Source organism: Penaeus monodon, chromosome 41 (genome assembly GCF_015228065.2).
Source record: "Penaeus monodon isolate SGIC_2016 chromosome 41, NSTDA_Pmon_1, whole genome shotgun sequence".
NCBI classification, from domain to species: domain Eukaryota; kingdom Metazoa; phylum Arthropoda; class Malacostraca; order Decapoda; family Penaeidae; genus Penaeus; species Penaeus monodon.
In genome coordinates this window covers 3,869,765-3,876,577 of record NC_051426.1, presented here as the reverse complement: position 1 = coordinate 3,876,577, position 6,813 = coordinate 3,869,765, and positions in this window count along the sequence as shown.

Genomic DNA, 6,813 nt, shown 5'->3' with positions numbered 1-6,813 from the left:
TTTGAAGTTTTGTGATTTTTCTTTTGCTCAATTTATTTCTTTTCTTTTCTTTGTAGTGCTGGGTTAGAATGTATTTATTCTTATATGATCTATCTATATATAGTGTAGATCTTTGGTTCTATTTGTAGGAAAAAGTAAATATGCGGAGGGGTGTTGGTATTGTTGTATCTTTTCCTTTTTTGATTTTGCTTCTTTTCCTTTTTTCCAATTTCTCTTTTTCTTTGTGTATAAATGTTCAAGAGAATTGTATAAATAAATATAACATATATCTCCCATAATTTATTATTTTTGTTTATATGCCTTCCCCTTTTCCTGTTTGGGTATTTCTTTACTTTATGCCATTCTTTTTTTATACTCTGTTTCTTTCCTTTTTCTTGTATTTACAAGTTTCTTTTATTGTTTATTGGTATCTTTAATATATTGGAGAGGTCTAGGGAATTCTGCTCTGACTAGGTGGTCAGCTATAGTCTTTCCTTTTCTCCAAGCTATCATAGGGTGTGAAGCCGTAAACTTCTTTTCCAGGGGGTTCCTTCTGCATTTCTATTACCCACTCCCATATTCTTTTAGAGAGTAGTTTAGGACTCCTCTAAGGATGGGGAGTATAGCATGGGAAAAATTAGGCGGTTTGTTCTGGTCTTAGTTTTCTTCTAAGATTTTTTCCCTGTTGGCCTCTTTTAATCTTTTTAAAGCAGAATCCTAGTGTTCTCTTGCAGTATCCTCTTTTTGTGAAGAAACTGACCATGTCTTTTAAAGCTTCTTCTAGTTTGTGTGGCTCACTTACTATTCTTTTAATTCTCAGTGCCTGAGAGTAAGGTAAAGACCTTTTGAGGCTTGGGGGATGGCATGATTGGAAATGCAGGTACTGGTTTTGTGTTTGATGGTTTATGGTACACCGAGGTTTGCACTTTTCCTTCTGCATCCAAATACACCATAGTGTCTAGGAAGGGAAAACTCCTTTTTGCTGTATTCTACTGTGAAATTCAAGTCGGGGTGTATATTATTTAACTTTGGTGGTATTCCCAAGAGTTCTGCCTCTGTGCCAGTAAAAATTTCCCAAAGATATCATCAATATATCTATAGAAAAACTGCTGGCTGCTTATCTAAATTCTGTCTCTCTTTTCTATGCTAGCATGTACAAAGATTTCAGCTATAGCCACTGAGACTGAAGCTCCAATTGCGTTCCTTGCCTTGATTATAGAAATGGTTGTTGAATCTTAGCAGTGTGCCTTGTAAGACATGATCTATTCCTTCTTTTATTAAATATGGAGGTGGGGCTATGATATTAAAGTCTGTTCTTAGCCTTTCCTTGACATATGCAAAGTTCCTTTCATAGAAATTTGCCACAATCCAAGATGCTTCCTCCTGTGGAATGGAGGGGTACAATGACACTATATCAAAAGAGAAGATAATAGAGCCTGATGGGAACCTTGGTAATGGGGCTATTTTTTAAAAAGGCTGTGGTATCTTGCAATCTCTCTGGAAGGAGGTCCAGCAGAGGAGTGAGATACGTTGTTAGCAATCTGTCTACTGGTCTGGTAGGAGCATTACATCCACTGAGCACTGGTCTCCCTGGCCATAGGCCTGTATCTGGGTCTTTTTTCTTGTGGGTTTTTGGTAATATATACCAGTGTGGATTATTGGTTCATGCTCCAGTAGTGCATCTCTTTGGCCTGCCAAAAAACTCCTTCTGTTCCTCCATCTTTTCCTGAGTTATCCAAGGTATAGAAACGGTTTACTAGGATCTTGCTTTGTCTTTTATGACTTGAAGGGCTTCATCTGGATTATTTAATGGGATGTATGTTTCTGTATCTGATAAATGTGCTTCACCCATTGCTATATAGCTTTGTTTTTTCAGAACCACTAAAGCCCCATCCTGTCTGCTTTTTTAATGACTAGGTCGGGTTTTGAGCTAGGTCTTTAAGGGCCTCTCTTTCTTGTTTGCTCATGTTTGGGAGGCTGCCCTTTAAGATTTTTTCTCCTACTTCCATGGTTTCACAATGGATCATTGTTTCTAAACCTGGAAGTTTTTTGGTAGGAATGCTCTTCTCTGTTTCAACGGGATTTGTTTAGGCAATTTTCCTCTTTTTGTAAGTGATTCATCATTTACTTGGCCTGGCAAGAGGGAATCTGCAAATCTTTTGTTTATTTGCTCTTTTAATCTATTCATAGAGCTTCCTAGGTTCCCAAAAGGGCTTTCTTTGGGGGAGGGCCAGGTACAAAAGATCTTCCTTGCTGAGCACAGAGAGTTGGGTTCTGGTCATGGGTACTTCAGATACTATTAATTCCATCCCCATCTGCCGTACCCTCCTTCTTGCCACTGTCTTCCTTGCTGGCCCTTGGGCCCACGGGTAATTTCCTCTTTGAGGAAATCTTCCATGCCTGGGAGGTGGCCTCCATGGTTGAGGGTGGCTTATCCAGTGTGGGTTCTGCCCATGGAACCTTTGTTGTTGATAATTTTGTGGTAGCGGACTTTGTTTTGTATCTTTTCTTGCTCTGTGGAGCTTCTCTCCAGTTCTGTGGGTGGTTTGGGTAGTGAGGTTGCCACCTTCTCTGGTGTGAGACTTGGGTTTTCTTTGCTCTTTGGGGTAAGGGGTTAGATGGGTTTTCCTCATCTTGTGGGTGGGTACCCGTGTGGGTGGGTGCTGCCTGGCAAATCTTTGCTCTTCTGTTCTGGGCAGTGTTCCACCTGTTTGGCCCCTTTGTGTTATGTTGTATTGCATTTTTTGTTTTTTTCTGTTTCTGTCCGTTTTTTGGCTGTTTCTTATTTTCCTCCTTTCCTCCTCTGTTTTCCTCTTAGCATAGCTTTTCAAAGACATCCATGTCTCAGGGTTTTCTTTTCTTTTGTATTTGTGGAGCCTCTTCATTCTCTATGTTTTGCTCTGTTTCTTGGTTTATCTGTTCTTGTGTTCAGTTTTGTTTGTATCTTCTCTATGATCTTATCATTGAGATTGGCAATGACCTTTTCCAACTGGCCTATTGCTCCTACTACCTTTTCCAAGAGCTTATTACAAGCTTCTTCCCTTTCTATAAGTCCTGAAGGACAAGGAGGGGAAGGTGGAGTTGGCAGGAATAATTAAAGGGGTTGCCTGGGCTCCTTATGGTATTGTTCATTGGGAGGGAGATCTGTGTACTGTCCTCTCCCCTTGGGGGTAGGTCAATATGATTATCTCTTTCCTCCGAGGCTTCCTTTCTGCTTGAGGTTCTCCTCTGTTTCATTACTAGGAGGTGGAGGTGGGAAGCATGCTTCAATGTTTTGTTCTATTACATTCTCCTGTTCAGTTTCTGTTTGGTTATGTTCTGATTTTTTGTCTTGTTCTTTTGTTCTTTCTCATTTTCTTGTTCTCTTTTTAAAACTGATTGGTTCTTGTTTCATTTTCTGTTTCTTTCTGTTCATCTTCCAGGGGTTGGGGTTCTTCTGGATGAGAGTTTATGCCTATGTCTCTCATGCATTTCAGAACCATGTCTCTTTCTTCCCCCTGTCATTTCCATATTTGTTCTTTCATTCATATACTGTATGAGGGGGTCCCTTCTTGTAACAGATAGAATTTACTTCTGGGGGGTTGTAGCTTGTCAATTTTTTTAGCGGCAAGCTTAGCTCTGGTATAAGCATCATGGCAGATTCTTCTATAGGAGTGAGGGTATTTTCTTTTCAGTCTTTTTTTCTCTTCTATTATTCTCCTCCTCACTTCTACTGTGCTTGCCCTAATTGCTGCTGCCATTAGGCCTTGCCATCTTCTTGCTGCTCCTTGCAAGATCAACTCTCCCATCTCAATTACCCACATGGGTGGTAGGTCCCTCATCCTACTGTCTATGTTCTGCAACATCAGTTCAAATCTATCTGTGACTCCTTCAATTCACATCTGTCTAGGTATTTACTATAGCTTGCTGTACTGTTTTCCTCTTATATAATTTTGCCATATCTTTTATTTCTGTTTGTTCATCTTGTGTAGATACGGGGGGGTGGTCTTGTAAATTGTGGATTTCATCTCTGAAAGGGTCTTCAGGAAAGCCTAGCTGTACTTCTCCCCCTAGTAATAGGGGTGCCAAGGGGGATGCTTGGACTGCTGGGCTTGTGTTTGCCCAAGCCAGCGGGTGGTTCCATCCTCCTCTCAGGGCTAAGGGGTTGTTCAACAACTGTTTATTATATTTGTATTTCCTATTGCTTGTTGGAAGACAGGGTCTAATCTCCTTCCCACAGTTTAGACCATTTCATCTATAATACCCTCCTCTACTGGTCCTTTAGTGTTCTTCCTTATTTAGTGTTTGCTCGTGTCATAGGCATCTTTCTATAAATATATTAATTTCTCAGTCTTTTAGTTTCCTTTCTTATTTTCTGAGTAATTAAAATTGCATATATCACCTTGTTTCTCTCTTTATTCCTTTATCCAAACCATATATTACAAGCTCTGTTTATTATACAGTTTACAATATCTGTGCCAAAGAAATAACAAACTGCTGTTTTTCCAGAGGGGTGTGTATGCAGTCCACTTTTGAGGCCAGAGGGAAATCTCCGGACAAATTAACACACTGCAGGAAACTCCAGCAGAAGTCTAATGGCACCTGAAAAAATAGAAAGAGGAGATCAGTTAAGATTTTCTCACTGTATATATAATTTTAAAAGACTTTGTGTGTACTGGTCAGCTTTGTTTCATATACTTCATATAATCCTTATAAGGACTGCTCATGTGCTACTTTTGTCTTGCTGGGCTGGCTAAGACAACAAATCCTTAAAAGGACTAATCATGTGAAAACATTAGGAAAACAAATTTTTTGTCTTGCTGGGCAGGCAAGGACTGGTATCTAGCTCTCAAACACAAACACAAGTCTTGCTGGGCAGCAAAGACTAGTACAAATCGGGTCTTTCAAAGAAAGTCTTGTGGTCAGGCAGAGACTGGGATCAAAATCGTTTTTCAAGAGTCCTTACAAGGACTAGTCATGTGCAAAATACAGGGCTTTTGTTTGGTAAATATATGTCTTGCTGGCGGGCAAAGACAATATAATAAGTTAATTCAAGGAATAGAGGAGAGAAACTACCATGTAATCCTAAAATTAACAGTTAACTCTAAGCACTAGCGCTTTCAGCCAGAGGCTTCATCAGGTGCTGTGAAAGAGGTTAACTGAAGTCTTTATTCCAAAAGATACAATATATACAAGGGAACAAAGACTCCAGAGGAGTCACACGGTAAAGGTGCCCGACTTCCGAGTCCTTCCGGTCATGGCGGGGGGGGGGGGGGCGCCTGGGAAGGGCTCCACTTCCTGAGTACCTGCCTGCCTCCTTGAAGCTTCCTCTCATCGGTGTGAGGTGACTATGCAACAGCAAAGTAGAAGTCTCATCTCCTCTTCACAGGACATAAGAAAATAACAAAGGGGGGATCCTGGCAGGAACCCTTTGGAGGGCTACTAATGGTCAGGATGGGGTGGGTTAGGTTCTCTACTTGGAGTATCCTGTCTCAACTGCCTGGATCCTGAAAGAAAAACACAGTTTAAAAATCATAAAGTTTAAGTAAAAGGCAGAGGGGAGGGTAATGTCGCAGGACTGAGGACTAGGTTGGGACTTACTACTTACCATCAAAGAAAACTGAGAATTTACCAGTAAGCCAGAGAAAATGTAGGCAGGGGTAACTAAACACTAAAAAATACTTAGACCTTTTGTACAAATTGTAAAAAAATTAAACAGTCAAACCTTGTTTGTTTCTCAGTAACTTCGGTGTTAAAAATACCATTCAAAACATACCAAAAAAGGAAGAAAAGATGTTTCCTCATTACCATTTGTGTGTAAAAAGTAAATGGTAAATACATCGAACTAAAGTCGGTAAAAAATCGGTCAAGAGAGGGGACTGGAAAACACATATCAGAACTTAAATCCTGGTTACTAGTCCTTAAGAGGTTTTTAAGACCATAACCTCTATGATTTAAAAATAAAAAACTAAAAAAAAAGTCTATGGAAATCCTGGATAAGTGATGTAACTTTCAAAGTCTACATAGGATTTCTGTGCTCTGGTATGGAGGGCCATGTTCCCCAGTTCCTTTGCTGCCCTTTGCCTGGGTGAACACCTCGGCTCAGCCTCCTCTCTTCTTCTTCTTGGTATTTTGTCTTTTTTGTTACATTTTTAAATTGTTTTTGTTTGGAGTATTAGAGATTAAATTGTTGTTGATTCTTTTAAAGTCTATCTCCTGTGTATCAACTGCAAGGAGACCTTTTGAAATGGGGAAAAGATTTGTTTTTCTTTTCCTTTCTCCTTTTTAATTTTTGAAGTTTTTGTAATTTTTCTTTTGCTCAATTTATTTCTTTTCTTTCTTTGTAGTGCTGGGTTAGAATGTATTTATTCTTATATGATCTATCTATATATAGTGTAGATCTTTGGTTCTATTTGTAGGAAAAAGTAAATATGCGGAGGGGTGTGGTATTGTTGTATCTTTTCCTTTTTTGATTTTTGCTTCTTTTCCTTTTTCCAATTTCTCTTTTTTCTTTTTGTATAAATGTTCAAGAGAATTGTATAAATAAATTAACATATATCTCCATAATTTATTATGGAGATATATGTTATATTTATTTATCAATTCTTTGAACATTTACACAAAGAAAAAGAGAAATTGGAAAAAGGAAAAGAAGCAAAATCAAAAAAGGAAAAAGATACAACAAATACCAACACCCTCCGCATATTTACTTTTCTACAAATAGAACCAAAGATCTACAATATATAGATAATAAAAAAAATCACAAAAGAAAAAGAAAAAAAAAAAAAATTTGGGGAAAAAAATTTTACAAAAATTAAAAAAAAAAGGGAAAAAAAAAAAAAAATCTTTTATTTT